Source organism: Protopterus annectens, chromosome 1.part1, assembly GCF_019279795.1.
Source record: "Protopterus annectens isolate FY-2018-M chromosome 1.part1, PAN1.0, whole genome shotgun sequence".
NCBI lineage: Eukaryota > Metazoa > Chordata > Ceratodontiformes > Protopteridae > Protopterus > Protopterus annectens.
The window spans coordinates 1,211,667,806-1,211,691,703 of record NC_056726.1 but is presented as its reverse complement, the minus strand read 5'-3'; the positions used below and the strand labels follow the sequence as shown (position 1 = coordinate 1,211,691,703).

The following is a 23,898-nucleotide window of genomic DNA, read 5'->3' as shown; positions in this document are numbered from 1 at the left end:
AAAAAAAGCATTAATATTCAGATTTATTCACAAAAATGTACCAAATGTACAAACAGAATTTAAACTAACCAACCGAAAAGGACAAATAACATTCATCCACAACTGGCTAACCCACCCAACAAAAAAGGATAAAAATATTCCACTTTATTAACACAAATATTCACTTTCCAGCCTTAATGGTGTGATTTAAGCTGAGAAAATGAAAGGGCAAGTTAGTTTAACCCACAGCCCAGCTAGTCCCACCCAACCCAAACAAAAAGAGGGCAGAAGAGTATAATGAAAAAAGAACATAAATATCCAGTTTTGAAATATTTAAACAAATGCACACAGACACACATACACACACACACACACACACACACACACACACACACACACACACACACATGCACACACACACGCCAAACTTTAAAATATTCAGAAATTAGAACAGGTCAATTAAGGAGTCACACAAAGTTCAACTAGTTTGCAGTGACAAGCACTGTCCCCAAAGTTGCAAATCGGTATGTGATAGGTGTATTTACACATTGTCACTAGAGGCAAAGCTCTCACATAAAAGTACTCCTAATGTCATGAAGATTGTCAGTAGTACAAATGCTGCACCCATCACACACAATTCAAAACAGACATATAGACTCAGATATGCTGAGGCACTTAGATGTAGTCTTTGTAAACCTCAAAGACCTCCTAGACGAAGTACACATAACAAATACCCTCAGCAGCCTCAAATGCACTCTTTTAAAACAACACCCACAACAATGCATAGAGCCACATCTCATGGAGCCTCTACTTCTAATCCCATAAGGTAAGCCACCACAATATCCAACATTCTGGTCATTGGAGACTCCATTGTGATTCAAATGAAAAACTAAACCAAGAACGTTGAACCACGGTTTAATAAATCGACCAGCAAAGGTAAAACAATACAGCAAAGCTTTCGGGCTTAGCCCTTCTTCAGTCCATTATAATCTTCTTTTGGCTTTTTTCCCAGTTAGGGATTGCCACAGCAGATCCCCTGTTTGCTCATGATTGGCAGTGGAGTTTTACACTGTCGAGTTGCCAGCCCAGTGCCCAGCCTTCCACAGAAGAAACACACACGCACGCACCCACGCCCAGGGCCAGGGCCAATTTAGAGTGTCCAATCCACCTACAGCATGTCTTTGGGATGTGGGAGGAAACCAGACCACCAGGAGAAAACCCACATGACCACAGGGAGGACATGCAGAATCCGCACAGAAGGCACCCCAGCCGAGGATCGAACCGGAGAACCTCTTGCTGTGAGATGACAACGCTAACCGCTGCACCACCGTAGCCACCCTTCTTCAGTCCAATAAAACATCAAAATCACAATTCACTTAAATACCTAAAAAGTCAAATGACCACAACCCCATCATGTGATAATAAATATTTATCTTCATTAATTTTGCATATGTTTGGATGGCCACGGTGGTGCATGCTTTAAATTTATATTGAATTCATTACTATTACCTACAGTTATATAGTCTCCTTCATAAATAACTGAACAATGCCTGCAACTCCCACATTTTTCCACATTTTTTGTTTATTTCAGAGTGCTGTTTGAACTATGACCTACAACTTTTTTAAAAACGTTTTTCATGTTTTGGGCCATCTTATAAATGAAACATGGCTCATCTCCTACCACAGATAAAACACAAGTATTTATTTTAAGTATACTCTAATTATTCTTAATAATTCTATCAGTGTTAGCAGGTGTACTGTAAAACCAATATTCTTTCAAAACTTTTAGATCCCAATAGGTCATTCTTATTATGTTCTAGCGGGTTCCTAATACTTGCCACTAAAAGGGTTTTTACTTATCACCCCAGGTTCCTGTAATCTCACTGGCAATGCCCATTACTACTTTAACAAGGTGCCACCCATTAATAAACATTTAACAAGTTTTTCCATTTCCTGTAATAAAAACCTCCCTTGAGGACACCAAAAGTGCCAGCCTAATACCTTGGCCTTTAATTAAACTTTCCTTGCATGCAGATGGGTGGTAACTATTAAAATGCAACTACACATTACTAAAAGTAGGTTTCCTAAAATATTTGAACAAAAACCTTTTTTGCCATGACTGATGGAAGTATCCAAGTAATTAATCTTGTCTTTCTGGAAATGATGTGTACATCTTAAAAAGATGTCATATTTAAAAATTCAGTAAAATCCCCTACCTCATCATCTGGACCATTCCATAAAATAAATATATCATCTAAAAACCTGAGATATATTTTACAGAATGTATAAAACTCAGAGGTAAAAACATGTTTGATTCCCCAGCTCTTTAAAACCAAGTAAGCATAGACCAGTGCACATCCTGCACCCATTGCTACCCCTCTGATCTGTCTCTAGATTCCACCTTTAAAAAAGATGAAATTATTGCCTAAAACCATTTCCATGAGGTCCAAAACCAAATTAATGTCATTATTATTTTTTAATTCGCAACCAAAAAGACTTTCATAAAATAAGATTATCCCTTCTTTCATAGGAATACATGAAAAAAGAACCATAATATCTACAGTTAAAAACTAGTGTCTTATATCATAAATCATATTTGAGTCTACTGATAAAATCCCAATAATCTTTTAAAATATGTGAATGACTTTGCCACATACATTTAAGTAATCTGTGTATGCAGCAAGATAGGTTTAAATAATCTGTGTATGCAAGCAAGCGGGTATGTATTTGAATCTTGGGCTGCCACTATTGATCCAAAAGGTGGATCTAATAAATTTTTTTGTGAATTTTCAGTATTTCACAAATAGTAGGAATTTTGGGAGAATCTATATTAAATAACTTAAAAACTTCACTCTTAATCGACCATGTAGTAAATAATCATCTAAGTACAGATCTATTTTACTATATGCTATGTTGGGTCTATGTCCGATCATTGAAGGATAACATTGTCGAATGGCATTTCATCAGAAATGCTGTTCATCGAACCTGCAGCCCCCACCCCCCGTAACTATATATACCAACCCCGAGATTGCACTACAGTGGGGAAAGGATTTTTCTGATCCTTACCGTAATGTGATCTCAGTCAGAACAGTTTGATGACTGGCATGTTCGACAAAATGCCATTCAAAATGCCTTTCAACGAAATTATCCTTTGATAATCGAACATAGAGCCACTTTGAGATGTTGGTTCCTTGAACTAAATTGTTACATTGAGTTGCCCTAGAGAACGTTGAACATTTTAGTTATGTAATCAATGAAGTCAAAAATCACAATCCTCCCACCTTTGTCTGGTTTCATAATTCTTATAGTTTTATCATTAATAAGTTTATGTAAAAGTAGTTTCTCATCCTTTTACAAAATGTATCTTCTAGGGCATTTCCTTTTGTTTCCAAAATGTTTGTAGATATTGTGTTTGGTAACATGCTTTATCAAAAGTGTGGACAACAGAATGCGGGCTGGGGTTGTATGTGCTGTTCTTTTTAATTAAACAAATTGTTCCAAATGTATCCTCTGAGTGGTGTTGTAAGGCCAATTTCAGTTTTCTTGTCCACAACTTTAGTTCAGTTAATGTATCTACTAAGTCTAATCCCTTAGTTGGTACAAACCAAAAAAAATTTTGAAATAAAGAAAAATGGAAAAATGTTTAGTGTTGATCATCAGATTAGTGAAGTTAAACTCTGGTGTGTAATATACATATGGTGGATACTATACATAATACTATCATCGCTCACATGAATTCCAAGTTCAGTTTCCACTTCCCTCTCCCCCAGAGTGTGCATTCCTTCTTCTCCTTTCCTGATTATAAGGAGACTAGTGATTGTTTTGCCTCACAGATTAGCTGGCTAGTCTCTATCTTTCTCTTTCTGTCTCTGCCTCAAAGGTGGAAATTCTGGAGTCATTCAGGCTGCTTGACATATCAAAATTATAAAATTGTTAGTGTTCAAATTATTAAGAACAATCAGGGTGTTCACCTAAGATAGATCTACTTTCAATACTGTATCCAGTTGGACCATCAAAGGATTGATGAATATGGTTAGCAAATCTAACCCCAGAATCTTGTCTCTTGACTTTATTTCGTGCTTTATCAGTTTTAATATTATATACTTTTCTTTCCTTGTCATGTTTTTCTTTCCTTTGAATTTTCTTTAACTTCCTATTAACAATAACTTAACAATGTCTATCTATATGTTCAAAAACTTTATGGTAAGAAGCTTCAAGATTACTAAATAGCAAATCTTCTTAAATTATCAATCTCCTGTATTGTTGCTGAGATAAAATCTGCATTAATTCAAACCCCACGTGGGTCAAGCAATCTTGGGAATTCCCCTTAATAATTACAATCCTTCTCCATACCATTAGAGAAATTACTAGCTTGTAAGCTTTGTGGTATTAATTTCAACTTTAAACATTTTTAAATAACTGTTGTCAGGCTATAAACTTTTAAGTTTTACATTTTTTAAACATTTGAAATAAATGTATTTTCCGAAGTAAAATCCTCACTGTCTACCAAAACCTGGTACTGTCATCTCAAAATGACTAGGTTTCAGATAACGAACTCTTAAAACTAAATTAAATGCTGACACATTTGTTTTGACTTGTGTTATTCTCATAAACATAAACAGTACCTGCCTGACTTAAACTTTTACTTCGAACATCAGAAGATTTAGGTCCATAATCCACTGTGAGCATTTGTTTTTTGCCTACTTCATCATTGTTTCTTGGGTTTCAACCCTAATAAAGTTATTTGTTCTTTGTTAATCCCCAGTAAAAGAACCAAATATATTTCCATTTGCCCCTGGGAACCGATTGTTATTCTGTGATGATAAATGTGATTGAGAAAGCAGTTCAGTTAACCATGTAAGTTCGGCTTTCATTGCTTTCACATCAGCAGCCAAAGTGTCCAATGAACCTTCGTAAGGTGTTTCCATCAACAGTTGGCTGCAGCCCTGCTGTTCCATGGTTCCAGGTACTAGGCAACATAGCAGAAATAACCCAAAGTTTACTCTGTGCAGTTTATTCTTTGGTTATGACTGCTCTGCACACGCATGTTGTGGTTTATTAGTTCAGTTTGTATGCTTGGCAACTATTTATCTTTCGTGAAATTAAAAACACTTTCACTACAGATATGAATGTCAGAAAAACAATCAGCATATGTTTATCTGCAAAATAGCACATATAAAGATCATTAGTAAATGGCCAATCTGTTAACATTCCCTTTGTAAATCCTGTGGATATATTGAATGGATGAAACTTTCCTATCAGTTTTACTGGCTATAAAACTCATTTTTTCATTTCAGTGAAGTCAACTAGTTTAAAAAAAAATCTAACCAGTGTTATTCATGTCTTCTGAGAAAGGTATTTGTGCAATGTTTCCTGGTGAGTACAGCGGTCTATGTCTTGCCCTGGTGAGAAACAAAACCATTAGTGTTTGGCTTACAAGAGTATGCTGAGGTAAAACAGCAACACTAAATGCTGTATCAACAACCTTATAAAATCACTAGAGACTAAATATATTTACGGTTTGCAAAGCCAAAAAGAATGAAGGCACAGAAAAGCAAAATGATCAAAAAAGGGAGTGTCAGAGAAAACTCCAAAGAAAGGGTGGTAACCCTTCTTTTGCCCAAATTTAAATAAGAAAAATGAATAACACTGCAAAACTAAAACAGAAATTTGATAAACTATACTGAAATGTTTCTGAGATTCACGAAAACCAATGAAAAGCACCAAGAGAGCACGAGGACAGAATAACGCCTGAACTGGAAGGCTAAATTGGTTTGTAGAATACCATGAGAATTGCTGAGGGGAATATGAGTCAGATAGATCTGGACAAAAAAGTGCAGCTGATGTGTAAAGGAAAAACAAATAATAATAGAAAGAGAGGCATGCAATAAACACATGGGAGATTGTGGCAAACTCTATAAGTGAAAGTGAAATAATCAGAGGTGAAAGGGCATTAAAATGATAGTTGCCACTTAACCCTGAAAATAAAAACATGCTACATTAAACTAAATGAAAAACACAATACAGAATATGAAGATTAAGCAGTAACTGAGGCTAAAGCTTCTAGGGAAATGGCATGGAAAGTAGAAGTAGGGGTGTACAAAACCTTTGAAAGGCTTGGGTGTAAATGTATTTTACTTGTTAACATGCTGGGAGTCAAAGGCAATCACTGTGAACTAAATGAAAGATAAATAAATAGCATGGGCATTACCTGTCTTGCATATACCAGGCAAAGAGTCTTACTGGACTTGCTTTGCCTTAAAAAAAATAAAACCTTACTGAGCACTGAGGAAAGTGACATTTAATGATAGCACATATCTGCTTTTGAACTGGTCTATTTTCCAGTGGTTCTGAAAGCAAGAAAAAAAAAAACGCAATGAAAATCCACTTGCTGTAACAAGCCATACACAGCACTTCTCCCAGGGAATGCTAGAAAAAGGTGATCAGATGGACAACAGTGAAGGAATGCACAATGAAACAGAGGCACATATCCAGCTGCACAACTACAGGCACAACTGCAGTCCTAACAAAGTTAATTTTTTTATGTAAGCATCACTAGTGAACGTGAAGGAAGGAACTAACAGCAATCAGATGAACCACAAAAGTGTGACAGCATTCTTAACATAAGAAAGAATCATCTTTTCTTAGATTCATAGGTTACCACTAGGCAAACTGCCCTTGAGGGCCATTCTAAACCTAGACGATTTTTCTTTCAAATGTGAGACTCAAACCTTGTATGTTGTGATTGCAAGGTGAACACCTTAACCATTATTCCAACCCCAACCCAAACATGTCTGAATAGCTGATCAATATGCCCTAACATCATGAGCATTCATGTGCACAGCTTTCAATCCACATGTTTGAGTATGTCATAAATACAGAGGTGGGGCTTGAACCCATGTCCATGGATATTTTGATAAGTAAGGGACAAACACATATATTAATTAAGATTATTACCTCCCCCACTCAAAAATATTAGAGAAATGAATCCATATACAGCTGATACAACACCTAACCTCAAATAACCTGCTCTCAGAAACACAACATGGCTTTAGGCCACAGCACAGCACCACTACTGCAATACATTTTTCCAGTATAACAAACCAACATAAAAACGATGGTCTGCCTGTGGCCACTATGTTTTTAGACTTATCAAAGGCATTTGATACTGTCTCACACCAGCAATTGCTCATTTAACTCTCCCCAATAAGACCTTCACAAAACTACTTGTCATGGTTACTTAGTTACCTATATGGAAGACAACAAGTTGTTAAATGGTAACAAACCTACTCATCCTTTCAACCAGTTACTCCAGGTATCCCTCAGGGAGCCATCCTGGGCCCTGTCCTGTTTATTAATGACCTCACTCACCATGCTAGTTAGGTAAGTATGCAAATGACTCAACATTAAAATACGCAGCCTCAAAAATAAATAAGCTGTAAGGCATTACCCCCAAATTTGTCTTCATTGCAGAAACCTGGCTCAAAGAATCAAACCTCCTACTCATCCCCAAGAAAACTAAGTTAATGCTTTTTACCTCAAAAAGTTGCCAAAATCAAAAGCAATCTTTCACCTTACAGTCAGCAAACAGTTCAGTCATTGAAATTGTAACTCACAGGAAATTTCTAGGCATTACAATAGATGTCAATCTCAGATATGACCAGCATATACTGCACACCATTAAATCTACACACCAGAAACTAGGTTGCATAGCTCTCAACCTTCCATCTCCAAAATGAGGAACACTCGCCTTCATAATGTGGAACAAATGGGCAAAATGTGGAACACATAGTAATGGCTTACTAACAACTTCAACTAGGAAGGTCATAGGATGGTTAAAATATGCTGGTTTTACTTATAAAGAAGACCCTTTAATGAATTAATATGATTAATTTCTATTTACCATAGATTTCACTTAAAAAAATTCCTAACACTGAATGTGTGACAGACTCTTTCAATGTAGAACTTTGAGGAATTTCGAGGAACATGAACTTTTAAGACCCCAAATGAGGTACGTTCCTCATAATGAGGTACACTTCAGAGGTATGCTAGGTTGCTTTTATAGGATCAGTGGATTCCTTACAGATACTGCAAAAAAAAAAAAAAAAACTCTAGCCACAGCTTTCTCACTGCCAGCTCTCTTATACTCTCCTATCCTAACAAACTTAAACAATATTCAAAGAAAGAAACTCACCTCCTGCTATAATAACATAGCTAAATTTGCTACCAATCTACATCACAGGACCCACTGTTGTCATAACGTAAAACACATAAACTGACTTGAACTGCACAACTAACTACAGCATACAAACTTGTTCATCAACCAGAAAAATGCCCTGCAGTAAAAACATATTACTGCCCTACTGGATAGCAAGAGGCTTTGTTCTAGTAACAAATTCTTACTACTCACTGTGATGTTATGAGGTAGTGCCATCTGTGTCAGGAAAGTAGGGTATTACATGTGTACATATGCCATCATAGCGAGCTGGAGTTTTATAAAGAATTATATGCTATTTGACTATCACATTGATTTTATACAGATGTTTGACTTAAAAATATATTTGTAAAGTTACTTGTGTTAAAAATGCATCAACAGTAGGTCCTGCTGGACAGAAAGAATGTATGCATTTATATTAGGTTGTATTAGTGTAACTGATCAAATGTGTATGTTTATCAGAGAACCCTGGAAGGATAGAACATTTGAAATTGTGTTATAGCTTTCAAATGCTGCCACAGATCATAGCAAAGCTCTGTGTGTGTATTGTACCAGAGTCAGGTGACAAGAGGTGATGCCATCCTCTAAACAGCATCTGGTTTCTTTGGAACTCTCACAGCAGCACTTTGGAACCTGACAGGAAAGATTTCTGACTGGATATATATCTCATACATTCACATAGACAAAGAGAGGCATCATCTGGCTTTTGCTGTGGTAAGACACTCAGCACACATCAGCTTGCTTTGCTTTAGTAAGTAGTCAGGGAACAGTAATTCCTTGGTCAGTCAGGGACATTTAGTGAGAATAGTTTAGTATTGTTTCCTGCATCTGTGAGAAGCTATACAACCATATTATTATATTATATATTTTTGGTTGAAACTGTTATTTATTGTATTCAGGTATTCTGTTTTATTATTTATCATTAAATATTTTAATACCTTTCATTGTGGCTGGTCCATTAGAGAATGCTTGTAACATCTTGAGAGAGAATTTATGCTTGTTTTAGTGACACCATGGCCACTTCTGAAAGCCTTGCTGTTTTGGTCACACCCTACCATTTGCATTAGTATTAATTTTACACAATATAATTGGACACCCTTTGTAAGAGCCTTAGAGTAGCTGACTGGTGGTAGCATGATTACCTCAGAGTCTGGGCAGAAAGGGGCACAGTTAGTCAATCTGTGCCAGCTTTTCCTAGGTGTGTATGTGTGTATGAATCTCAAATATCCAAATGTATGTGTCAGCTACTGGGAACAGGGATACAGAGCTCCAAAGTGGTTAGTGCGGAGTTTTTTGTGGGCCTGGAGAGAGAGAGTCCAACCCTAGGTCTGGAGTGTGCTTTCTGTGTGGTCTTAAGGGAAATTGTGCTTGGTGCAGGGACCTGCATCTGAAAATACTGTGTGAATCCATCTTTGCTGTTAGTGACTGTCCCTCACCAGACTCAGTAGTGAGGCTGAGTCTTCTTGATTGCTGGCCCAAAGTAGGGACCTGTCACACTCACAAATAATGAACCTATGAACCTATGAAATAAGTCAAATAATGTTGCAGGAGACTTGCTGTACTGTCAGTATGTTGCTAAGCTCTGTAATAGCGTCCCCACACAAATAAAACTCTCCAACAAACTCAATAGTTTTCAACCACTGCTTAAACAACATATTAACCAGTCCTGGTCCTGCACATGCTTATCACCAGGTTAAAACATTGTGCTCACCATATGATACTCTTCAAATGCTCTCCTTAAACAGAATGCTCTGAACCTCTCACTGAAATGACAAAACAATTTTTATATACTGCTGCCTCTACAATCCTTTAAGTTGCACGTAGGCTTTCTCTTTAGTAACCTCTACCTCTGTAAAATCTTAGAATGTATAAATGTAAGTAAGGTATATGCAACTACTGTAGGTGGATAAGTGTAAATGGCAATGCAACTACTCTGTGTTTAACTGGAACAAAGTATAATGTTATGTAAACAAATGGAGCTTTTCTCCTTGGGCATCCGCTGAAAATAGATACTACCCAGTTGGACTTTTCCTGGAGGAAACCCACATGAACGCAGGGAGCATATGCAGACTCCACAAAGAAGGCACCCCAGCTGAGAATCGAACTGAAGAACCCCTTGCTGAGAGGTGACGATGCAAACTGCTGCACCACTGCACCATCCAAGGTGAGGACAAATAGCCAAGTAAATAAAAGGTAATACCAAAATGAGTCATGACTCATGTGATATAAAAATATCACACAAAGGAGCCTATTAGGTATACTCCAACAGATATAAAGAATGAAAAGCTGTCCAAACTATATAGCTGATTTCGTTAAAGATGTAGCCAAGATGTTAAATATGAAAAGCTGCACAAAGCTGAAACTGCCTTTTAGTTAAGATACAATAAAGGTAATAAATGTGAAAAAATAAGTTGCTTCGAGTAAAAGTGCCACAGAGTTTTGACATGTGATTTTGTCTAGCTATTTTCAATTAATGGTATTAGTATTAGTAATATAAACAGCTAACTGATAGTCTTTTAAAGGTACCATCTGTTAATTCAAATGATTGTTTTATATTTCCCTGTACAAGAGTATATTCACCTGTATATTTAATTTTCAATGATCATTACCTAAGTTTTAATGTAGAGTGTCATTGTTCAATTTTAAAAGCTTGTGGCTGGATCTTTATTAATAATATACTTTTAATTGCACAAAGCGTATTGCGGCTGTTAGCATCCACCTTTTGAAAAAAGACTACTCAACCATGGCAGCCATACGTTAACAACACAGTTGCCTCATAACTGTATTCTGGGTATGTTAGATTGATCTAGCTGGTAGCACCATGTTACCATAAAAGCAGGAATAGATAGTGGTGGTGGAAAGTTATTATTAACCTATCATTTAACTCATTAACATCTACTGACAGTCAGACAATTAAGTGTGACATTCCTGATTACTGGCTGGTTGGATCACAATTACCTATAGCTGTGAATCACACAGATAATTACATGTGACATTCCTGACTGATTGCATACTGGATGACAATTAACTGTAACTGTGAGTTCCACTGAAAATTAAATGCAATTAAATCTTTTCAGCTAAACAAAAATTCTTGTTCAGCTAAAGTGTTGTAGTTGATTTTCACATTTATTTATTTAATTGACATGTGTTTACTGGGAAAGTCTGACTGAGCCAGAAAGCACCCATTTTCTGCAGAGGCCCAGGGAGAAAAGCTCAATTGGATGTACTTAACCATATTAAGTTTAAGTGAAACAGAAGCACTGTATGTGATCTGCTTTACAAGTACTATTGACTGGACTGGGCCAAAGGCAGCCCACACAGCGGTCACTACAGGCATGATTAACATTACAGCATAAGCAGCACTGTCAGCATTAATGAATCGACCAAGGTAACGTTATTGTTTGTAAGGCTGTACTGAAAGACACTGGGATGAGAGTGAAGTGCATGAAATAGTAGTTCTGCAGTAGTACATTGTAAACCTTATTTCAGTGGGATAGGTATTGGCCAAAACCCAATGCAGCAGTGTCCATTTGTCATACCCTCTTAATGCTGACCACCTTATATATATATATATATATATATATATATATATATATATATATATATATATATATATATATATATATTATTATCAGTGATGATATGGACTGTGAGTCCATCCCTCACATCAGGGTGATATGTTCCACAGGAGTGAAGCTTGATATGAAAAGGACTAAGCGCCGGAGGTCTTGGGCTACATTCTGGAAAGTACTACAAGCCCGCCACCAGCTGAATGAAGAAGTTAAGCTGACTGGTAGGGAATTAACAGCTCTTAAATTTAGTGGGACTCAAATCATTTAGGGCTTCATAACTTAAAAAATAACATCCTGTAGGTCATCCCACTGGCAGTGAAAGGTCATAGCCTAAAAGACCAGTCAGTAACCCTGAAATCAAGTTTTGGACTCAAAGTTCAATTTAGGAAGCCAGTGGTAAAATGTAGGGTGGTAATCTTAACAGGAGGATGCCAGTGCATGAACCAGTATAGTAGGTTTTACAGGTGGTATTAAGTTTTTTATCCTAGTAATGTTCCATTAATCAAAACAAACAGACTTAGCTAGTGTTCAGCTCACTTTGTCTAGTCAGGCTGCTTTAAAGACCTTCCCTTGTGTCTCCTACTGTCTCTTGCACCTTAGTGTAATCTGCAAATAGGTATATCCTGTTCTGACTGTTCATAATATCAGCTGCAACTAACTGTAAATTTAATCAAGTTGCTTATCAATAAATGAATATTTAGCAGAAACTTGATAAACTGCAATATTATGTGAGCACAGAGTATTGTATGTTAAGTTGTGATGCAAGGGTGAAACCACCTATATGGTGGTGTGGTGGACTTTCCACCACATCTCCCAAGGATTCGATTTTACACATGTTGGTCTGTTGATGAATCAGGTGCTTGCTTTACTATGAGTTCATATATCCTCTGATACATGTATGCGAAAGACAACTGGTTCCAAAACTGGCCCTATATGAAACCCAGATAAATACTACTTGAGCAGTCTTGCATCTAACAATGTCAAGCTTGTAAAGAGCAAAAATCAACCAACTACTTCATATCTGGAGGTTAATAATGCCTTTTAGCTGGTAGGATATGTTGGACACTAGAAGCTTTTGACCACATGAAAGACAATGAGTTGGCAATTAATGAAATAGAGTTCTTCCTTGGCAAGAATGTTGCTTTTCTATGCATGACATCCAACTGGCGAACAGCATAATGTCCACCTAATTTAAGTCGGTCTTTCAGAAAGTAACATATTTTGAATAGCATTTTAACCTCTACCCTTATTTATAAGTAGGGCCTCACTTATGACACTGGATCACTATATATCATTCCTCGAATGCCTGCCACAAATATTTGATACAGATTTTAGCTATTCTATGAAAGTAAACCTTGCTGATATTTGCAATTTCCAGCGTGTTTCCAATTCCATGCCTTCGGAATCTTTAAAAGTGTGTAATGCATTATTGAAGGGTGTCGTTCTTAACAAGTCGCCCACTCAGGGGATTTAATCTGATTTAGTCTATACAACTTCCATTGTTTAATACAACTATTTCAATGGAGGACAATATTTATTGAATTGCATAGATTCTCACAGGCATCTCAGATAATATGTGAATACTATGAAATCATTCAAAACAGGCTTCCAGTTGTTTTTATCTTTTTCTTAAAAAAAAGAAAACACGTGAAGTGTTTAATAGAATACTAGCAAAGCAGTTGACCGTTTGAATTCTAGAGGAAGCATTTATGGTTTAAATCTAGGGATTGCTCTACTAAAAGAGTAGTGACCTCACAAGTCTGATTTCATAATGCAGTCTTGGCTGATATATTTTACAACTATCTAATGATTTTTATGTGGCCCATCCCCCCTTATCCCCACCATCCTTTGCCATCAATGTACACCTCTGCCCCCTCTATTTTCCTTAAGGTTCATAGGTTCATAGGCTGGTAGCCTAGGGCCTATACAAGCCTAGCCATAACAATTCCCTGGATATTTCTTCCCACAATATTTACTTCCCTGGACCCCTTTTTGGCAGGGTGACTGACGTGATCCTCGTGGTGAATTTCCTATCTCCAATCCAGTCATCAAGGTTCCTTTTGAAGAGGGTCAAGGAGGCGCTCTGCTTGACATGTATGGGCAGTCTATTCCAGAGTATGGGGAGTCTGTGGGTCAGGAACCTATCCCTCCAGCATGTTTTGTTCATTGTGATGACAAGGTTTAGATCCCTGGATCATGTGGCTCTGAGGGATTGGGATTTCTTTAAGTGGAGCAAGTCCAACAGCTCAGGGTTTGACATGACCTTGTATGTTAAGCAGAGATCACCACTGAGTTGATGTTATGCCATAGGGTATAGCTGGAGTTTTTTCAGCATAGGGCATCTGCTTTAGGACTGTTATTCTGTTAGTGAGGTATTTCTTCAGCCTTTCCAGCTGTTGCAAATGTCTTGTGAGGTGCATACCAAACGGAGTGTTGTACTCTATAATGGGTCTAATGAGGGATGAGTACAGTGGGACAATGGCCTCCTTTTTTCTGGATGAAAAGCCCTTAGTGATGAGGTGTGCCACATAGAAGGATTTCCTGACTGTTGTGGCAGTGTGGTTATCGAAGGTGAGACCACTGTCCACCTGTGTCCCTAAGTCTCTCATCACACTTTCTGTGTTTTGTGTACTGCCATTTATTATGTGGTAATTCATCGGCACATGTTTTTTTCAAAGGGGATAACTATAAGATTCCCTGCTGTTACCATGCTGCCCACATTTTTTCCTATTGTATCTCATTCTTGCCTCTCCATCTCTCTCCCTCACTCCTTAACCTCTTTTCCCACGTTGTTACTAACCTTCTTCCATTTTAAAGCCACATTTCCTTCCCACTGCTTTCCATCCAGTCAGTTTTCTATCCCTGCCTTGTCCTATTCTAAATTTCTTTACTAGTCTTTTCATGGTCATTATGCTCAGTATTTCTTCTCTCCTAGTGATCCTTTCAGTGATCTTTTATGCATTGCTTAACCTCCCCCAAGCATTACCGTCTGTCTTTTTAGTCAGTCCTATTGGGCACAGTCTACATGTGTTCTTCATTTGACTCCCCTGTACGACCTTATATCTTTTTATCATTCTGACCCATTATTTTCTCATTTCTTTACCTCTCAGTCATATGAATACTAACTGCCTGCCATCCTTCACTGCACATATCATCCCTGGGTTAATCACAGGTGTAGATTCCATGTTCTAATTAGGATCTTAACTCCTTTTGGTTGTGTCAGCATCTCTTCCCTCCATTTCTTCTTTCAGCTTCCAGTCCAACTGAAGATTTTTCTTATCTCTTATTGTCTCCTCCTTCTCAGCCATGTCTTTATAGATCATCCTCTCCCTTTCTCTTTCTATCCTGCCATTTCCTTATCAAAGTTTTTCCATGCCAGTTCTATTTACCATTTCTCTCTTGGTATTATGTTATGTCGCACATTCTCTCATTGTTTTTACACTTATACTTCTTCATTAACCTCCTTCTACCTGATTCCTGCTTTCATCCCACAGACTAAGCTTCTCATTTCAACATTGCCTCTCTGCTTAACATGCCACACTTGGTCAAGGGTTCTTTACCCATATTCTTCTGTTATTTCCCATTCCTTGCTCCAGTTCCCTATTCCCATTCCCATCTGCCGCATATCTTCCCATGCATCCCTTTCAGCTATTCTAGCCATGCTTTTACCCCAGCCTTTAAAAACCCTCCTGTTATCCACTGCAGACTTCCTTTCTTGGCATTAGCCTTTGGCACAGAGGCCTCTCTTATTCCTTGGTTGACTTCACTTTCATTCTTTCTTCCCAAGTTATTGTTAAAGGCACATTTGCACTGCTCAAAGTTTGGAGCCCTCCCTACTCTCACATTCAGCCCTCATCTGAAGTTTACATCTCACTGCTCTGGCTGCTTTCCCTCCCCACACAAATTGATTTTAGTTTTTCTTTTTTTTTTTCAAATATTTCTCCTCTTTGTGATGGACAGGTGTTTCACAGATAAGTCAGTTTAGAGCTCACCATCATTTTTACATAATTATTGCACCCTATCAGAGTTAATACCTTTCCTTTAATCTTTGGTAATTTGCTTGTTTTGTTGTAGACCCTTGAGCCATAAATGTTTTGCCCATGGGGGATTCACACACCCTCTTTTATTTGTTGTGAGGCCACTCCCCATAGCCTGAGCTGCACCATTTCCCTAGGTTGCACTCCTCGCCTGTAGTAATTTAAAATGCTTCAAAGCATTGGACCACTATTTGGCTAAGCCTGCAAACTCCTCTGCTATTAGGACACAGTAATTTGTGACTAATAAGAATCTGGCTACTGCCTTCCTTTTCTCTCCTTCTACGTTCACCCTGAACCAAACTGGCCCTGGTTACCATTACTAGGATAAAGAGCTCTGAAATCTGCTTTTTTTCATTGCAGTGCATTGCCTTGACCCAGTTCTTGACTTTTGGCTAAATCACATCAGTTCTCTTTTTACTATTTTTTTCTTTTTACTTGAATGAGATTCTTCAAACTCTTGGTGCCACCATGGTTGTCCTGAGCTCTACTTCACACCAATCTGATGACACACCTCTCTTCCAATCTCCTGGATGAGTGCTTCCTTAAAGTTGTTACTACCCGTTTTTCTTGTCTTGATCTTCTGTCTTGGTTCTATTTTCATAGAAGTACCCTTTCTATTTTCTGTTACTCCCTAATCAGACTTGTTTCCTGACTAACATCCCCTTCTCTATTTCCATTTCATACATTAGCTTCTTCTTTTACAGTGAGAATTCTGGCATGCAACTTGTACTGCCTAGTTTCCCTTTCTGTCACATACAATATCCCTTGCTTCCCACTTTTCCCAGCCCCTTACAGTTACTTTTGAACCCTAGCATCTTCCTTTATGAACCTCCTTATCCCCACCCTTAACTCCTCGAGTCTCTTTCTTTTGTTTTCTTTTCACAAGATATTCCTCTCCCCTTACTCTGCACCTATGTCACTCTGTAGGTCTTTTCTTATAAGGAGCCAGTAGTCTCTTTGGCTTACTAATCCCTCTCATTCCTTGAAAATGTAAACCGCTGCTTTGATTTGTGAAATTTCCTCCAAATATCGAGCCGCTACATCTTCTCCATTTGCCACTACAAGGTGGTCCTCCATGGTGTTATTTAGCTGTTCTACTAGTTCTCACTCTGTGATTCCCCCCCAATTTTTTTCTGTACTTCTGAGAGAAATGTCTCTCCCTATGATTCAGTCTGTACATGTCCCCTGTTTTCCACCTGATTCCATCTATCAGTCCCATACAAATTAACCCCCCCTCTCTTCTACACTTTTCTCTTTTCTGATTTTTTTTTATTTTTACTTGCAGACCATTTTGAAACATTATTGCAGTCCCTCCCTCTTCCAACTATCCCTTCAGAATCAACAACCAGTTTGGGAGAATCTCTCATGTCCAGTTTCCTGATATCCCTGAGCTTGAATATTATTTCTTGTAACAGGCTTACCTCACTTCATTCCCTTTTACACTGCCTTACTGCACTCTTCTATCTAATCAGGTTTGAGCAGCATCCTATGTCCCATTTAATAAATCCCAGCCTTATGTTCCCCATCTCCTGACCCCTTCCTCTTTAACCCTTCCCAGCCCCCAGCTCCACCCACCTTAGATGTGTGCCCTCTGTTCCCTCCTACCCTTGAGTGCAACATGCAGTGTGCTGATGTAGCTGTTTCAATTTCTGTCGGTTCTCCCCCGACCCCATTCTTCTGACTTCCAAATCCCTATATCATGTATTTTCATCTTTCCTTTACACCTTATTGTTGTAGGTGCTTCCTGCCTCTGTGGTTATTTTCTAATTCCCCTAAACCCTCTCTACTTCTGACTATCCTCCCTATTATACTCCCACTTGTGATTTAATATTACTCTCCTACCTCTTGATTTGCGCTGTTGTAGTCTGACCTGTCCATTAATAATAAAAAAACAGTTCTTATTTTTTACTGTCATAGTTGTACTTTGGCTCCTGTTTTCTCTGTGCACTTCATAGTAGACTCCGCTTTCATTTTTCAGTTGTTGCCTTTTCATCTACCCCCCCAAAAAATATTACATTTGCTGAATACCTGACAATCCTTTCTGCTCAACAACAGCTCCCTGCAACAATAACTAATGAGCAACTTGAATAAAACAGATGCCGACCATGGAACCTTCTCTACATCCTGGGTTCTGCTGTCACTATTAGGTAATTTGTTAGTTTGACACTTCCTTGCTGCTATTTTCCTGTGTTCCTTTCTGGAATTTGACTTCCTCTTTTTATTCCCTTTATGAGTGGTGATGTAGCACCATAAATGTTTCTTTCCTTCACATTGCACTGACTCTGTTGCATTTGATCTGGATTGCACAACTTTTTATTATTCATTATGCTTTGAGCAGATGAAGTCCCCACTTCTGGCACCTTAGCAATATCTGATGAAGTCATTTGTTATACTCTGATGAAAGCGCTAAATAAACCTGTGTTATTCTACTTGGAGTTTGTGGAGGTTTCTTTCTGGTTCTGGACTTTCATTTAATGTCTGACTTCTCTTCATCTTGCAGCAGTTTGCTCCACCCTTTGTGTCTGGCCCTATCCTCTTCACCCTTTTCTATTGCTTGTAGTGAAATCTGCTATCTATCCTGGATTTCTGTAATACTTTCTTTCAGCTTCTCCTGGCCACGTCTCTGCCAATAATGGAAGTTGGAACTTCATGTAAACAGCACATTCTAGCAAAAATTCCCCTATGCCTTTGCCAAATTTCTCCTAGTAGTATAAATACCACCTCATGTCATCCTTGAAAAGAAGCCATGAGCCTTGTGGGACTAACCTGGATAAATAAAAATAAAATAAATAAATGTGTTTTTCAAATGCTTAGTCCATTTTTGTTATTTACCAGTATTTTTTCTGAAAAATGAAAAATCAGTGTCCCTAGTTATCTTCCACCTTATGGCAACTCTTTCTGTCATGGCTCTCCAAGTTTCATTGACCTTCATTTTCTTGATGCGGTGACCTTGGCTGCTGTTCAGTTATGTATAACATTTTTACTGGGTCTTCTCTCTCTCTCTCTCTCTGTCTCTCTCTCTCTCTCTCTCTGTCTCTCTGTCTCTCTCTCTGTCTCTCACCTCTGAAGTCTCTTGCAACAGTTTTCTTATCAGTGTGGCAAAATCAGTTTCTATAGGTTGTATTCAGTTAATATCTATGTTTGCCCCTTGTTCTTCCCATCTATCCTTATCATCTTGCAGGAACTTCCAGAGCTCACTCGATATATTTCCAGTGAATTGCTTATTGCTCATTACAAATATGAGTTTTTCCTAGAAACAAGAATTTACTGGGTATGTCTCTCCTACTATGTCTCAGAGGCATTTAATGCTTTTTATCTTGCCAGAAGCATTCATGAGTAATCCAGCAGTGTTATAGTGTTGAAACCACTCCCCTGTACTTGACTTTTCTTGTTTTTTTTTTTTTTTACTCAGATAATTTTTTATTTTAAATGTATAACAAACAAAAACAGAAATACTTGTTTACAGTTAACAAACATATTAATTGAGTAACTATATACAGTATTTACATTCAGCCTGACATGAGTAGATTTGAATAATAACAAGTCTATAGAAAAATTATTAAACATAACTTATGATACAGTTGTTTTTATGAGGAGACTGATTCCACTTGTAAAGTCTCAATCAATGTCCAAACTTTCTTCCAGGAATTATTGATTAATGGCTTAGAAAACATTTTTAATATAACAAAACTTTTTTCGGTTAGAAAACATTTTTACTTCTTTGGTTTTTACCTCTATTAATGCTGTCTTCTTCAGTAAACACAAAAAATCTTCTCTACTGGGCACTGTGGTAGAGTTCCATTTCCTGGTTATGCGTTTCCTAGCTATAGCTAGTATTGTCCACAGTAAGTAAAAGTTAGGCTTATTTATAAAAGAACCTTCATTTATATTGAATAATATTAAAGCTTTGGTCAGGACAAATGTGTCTGTATAAATTGCTTGTAAGAAATTATTAATTTCATTCCAAAAAACTTTAATTTTCATGCAGTCATAGAAAATGTGAGACCAATCAGCTTTATTGGTCTGTTGACATCTCTAACGTAACCCATTGCTAGAAGAATTGATTTTTGAAATTTTATCAGTAGTTAAGAAGGATCTATGTAAGTATTTCCAATTAAATATTCTCCAGTATTGAGAATAAGAAGTTACTTTAACTGAAAGTAGTATGTTTGATTTATTTTCTGAGGTTAAAGGTATTGAATATCCTTTAGTAATATACTGCCAATATGCTGATTTAGGTGTTGTTTTATAATGTTTTATTAAATTATATAAATACAATGTTTCATTTTTCACATTTTCATTATTATATATACTTCCAAACAACCTAGTTATAAATTTGGGTGGATTTGGGAAAGAAGAGTTACTTTTTGTCCTACATAGATCCTTGGAATATGTCAAGACATTCTGAAGTATTAACCATTCATGAGAATTTAAACTATAAGTTGACAACACATACTGCATATCTAAGACTTGTTGTTTTTTTATGCAATGTTACCAGCATATTAAACTTTTTTGCTCCCAAGAGGTAAATATAACCCTATGAATCCTATATGGAATGTTCTTAGTAATACTGAAAGGGGTTAATATTGTGAACCAAAGCTTTAAATCCATATTCATATTAATACATTTCCTAAAAGTTTCAAAAAGATGGTTGATTAAATTTAACTTAGTGGGTTTCGTTATTGTTAAATAAATTCGTTAGAGTCAGATTGTAAAAATCATTGAGTTATTCAAAAACAATGTCAATCAATAACAAACAATAATGCAGGAGAGCTTGAGTATCTAAACTTCTAATGTACATTAGGAGCCAAAAAACTATACACAAGTTTGTACAGAATTTTGTCTAACTTTATTCACAGAGTACACCTGTTTTATACATGTCATTATCAGTTTTACCCACCTCACTGGTGTGGTCAGTGACAGGGTCTTTACATCACAGTAATTCATAAAAAGTGCTGAATTTGTGTTTTTCAAAAAGTCTTTTTCCCATGAGAATGTTACAGCCTTGCAAGCAGCTGGTCAGTCACGATGACCTCCTGAGGATGTAGCCAATTCAAGGTTCTCTGATTAGTTCAAATACAATAGATGTATGTCTTCCTTAATGCCTTTCTTTGTCTTCCTCGTTCCCAGCTGCGCACTATCAGAGATAGTGCGCACAAGGCTACTCTCCTGGTGGAGGCAGGAAGGAGGACACACATGCGAACAGATTTATTATTTTCTAACTTTGCAAAATAATCTTGACTTGAAAGACATGAGCCAGGCTGTGTTTGCAAGCTGCCAAGGTCAAATTTCTGATTACACTGCAGCTTGTGCTTCAAGCAATAATATGCAGGTTTATAAGGCAGAATTAAATGCATTATATACTTTTGTTCTTTATTATGGGTTTAAGTACATTTATTTTTAACTAAAGCACACATTTCTCTATATATTTGATCACACAACTTATATATGTTTGAATGTTTAAATACACATCTTCCTAAGCAGCACACATTGTAAATATATTTTTCTAGACAGTATGTATGTAAATATATTTTCTAAGCAGCATGTATAGATTTTTCTAACATTCTCCCTCCTGTTAATGCATTTAATGCTTATTTGAAACATAAACAGTATTAGTTTATTTTTTAGCCTTTTTTTTTTAAGGACTTTCAGCTAAGTAAGTCATTTGTTTTATATTTCAGATAGGCTTTCACTTGGTATCAACAAATTCAATTCCATATCTTGGTACATGGTTTTAGTCACTGATACATTAACTAAGTCTTTTACTAATTTTTTCACACAGGGTATCCCGCAGCAGACACATGCTCCAATTATGAGCAGTACCACACAAATTGCAATTAGGATGTTCATAAGGACCGACCCCCACCCCCCAAACAGATTCTGGAAAAAGTTCGTCAGTGGGTTTGGGCCTGGTTTTGCCATTGCTGACACCTGCTGTATTACCTCCAGGTGATCATTGATTTCATGCTGGTTGTCTGGAATGTACGCACAGCATTCTTCTTTGATAAGCGCGCACGTACCACCTCTCGCCGCTAGGGTGAAGTCGAGAGCCATTCGGTTCTGTAGTACGACTGTTTTCATTGCATTCATCTCATCAGTCACAAGTTCAAGAGCGGAAAAAGTCGCATTGCTCATTACTTCGAGGAGTTTTGACAATTTCCTCAGTTCCCAAATCGATTTGACTGCTCTATAGGTTGGGAATATTCCAGCCCAGGATATAACACTGTCACTCAAGTCCATATGGGTCAACTTTTCTTTGTCCTTTACAGACGAATGATCCTTCCAGCTTGCTTCAATCTTACCCACTGGATTAGTAGGTTTTTTGACTGTATTTTCAGCTTGGTGAGCTACATCTCTTACATTACGTATTTTACCCAGGGGCAATTCTGCAGTATGTCTTATGGCTGGAACCAAATAACCCAAAAAACAACTGCCGGACCAATTCTCAGGTAACCATTTGTAGGCTTTTTTCCCACAAACAAAGTAACAGTTTTCTACTTTTGTACTGATGCGGGTCAACCCTGAATGAAACATTTTTTTATCTATAACAGAGAATTGTCTATATATTTCAGGAGATTTTTGCACATTTTTCAATGTTGTTTTCATCAAGCTTAAATATGAATCATAATTCGTGCTACAACTGGTACCTTGGTCTATGGGTTTTATATAACATTTGTAAGACACAGTTATGTTACAGTTACTCCAACCAACCTGGAGTGTATCATTTTTAACAAAACAAACAATTCCTTTCTGAGTAACAGGCAAATGTAATGCCACTTTGTCTTGTGATCTCACAGTGCCTGTGTCAAATAACAGGTTTTCCCAAGTTTTATTTATTCCCAAGGGGACAGCAGACATCAAAAGTCCTCCATATGCTGTGGGTATTGCAGTACAAACCCAGCAATTTGAAACGTTTATAGTCTCTACATAAACTCGTTTCATAGCCAGGTATGTGTTAAAGTTTGGGTGCCAGTCTATAGCCAGTCCTTCATCTCGTTTTATTAATTTCACTTCTGTAGTTATATGCAAGAAAAACCATAACAACAAAAAGGTTACTACAAACATAGTTATTAAGTGTATGATCAGTAGGCCAGTGAACCAATGTCTCTGGGGTTGTTTTACATTTTTATTCATTCTGCCTCTGGCCATCCTGTTCCTGTGGTATGTCCAAACTGAATTTTTTAACAGGTTTGCAATGGGTTAAATGAACCCAAGATGATCTCTCAGCAATTTTCACTGCAGTGGGTGTTGCCAATAGTACCTGGTACGGACCTTCCCACCTTGGACTCGCCCAGTTCTTTCTCTTTATGATTTTCAGCCAAATCCAGGACCCCGGGGTCAGCACGGCTTCTGGTTTTGCTTCTTGTTTATCTGAAAAAGAGTTCAACTGCAAAACAGTCTTATTTGTTAATAACTTTTTCATATAACTAGCTAATGAGCCATCGGCCTCCAGCTCTGCAGGCATGAGGGCCTTCCATTGTGGCACATAATATGCCCTTCCAAACACTATCTCAAAAGGGGTCAAGCCCTTTACATTTGGGACAGTTCTCATGCTCAGCAGTGCTAAAGGCAGACAGCAAATCCAAGTCTTTTGAGTCTCACTCATTAATTTTCTCAATTTGTTTTTCAAAATTCCATTGTACCTTTCCACCAGCCCTGCTGACTGAGGGTGATAAGCACAATGGTTTTTCAAAGAAATCCCAAAAAATCTCCCAAGCTGTTGTATTGTCTGGTTTACGAAATGTGTTCCATTGTCACTATAGATTCTTTCCGGTATGCCAAATCTAGGAATGATTTCTTTCACTAGGGCCTTTGCTACTGTTGCTGCATCCGGATTTCTAGTTGGAAAAGCTTCTACCCATTTTGAAAACATATCTATGATTACTAAACAGTATTTTTCCCTTCACATTTGTTCAGTTCTATGAAATCCATACAAATGGTATGGAACGGATAGGGTGGTGTTGGAAAGCTCCCTCGCTTTGGTTTAAATGCTCCCTGTGCATGATGTTTGCTACAAATATGACATGTTGCACAAAATTTTTGTGTATAATTCGTAAATCCATATGTTTGGAATGTTTTGTTAACTAACTGTACC

General features: G+C 37.4%; 1 protein-coding gene across 1 annotated transcript in view; it reads left to right on the top strand.

Moving 5' to 3' along the window:
• Positions 1-23,898, top strand: part of LOC122809287 (deleted in malignant brain tumors 1 protein-like) — a 471,120-nt gene that overhangs the window by 345,417 nt on the left and 101,805 nt on the right. The gene's annotated exons all lie outside the window — the stretch shown is intronic.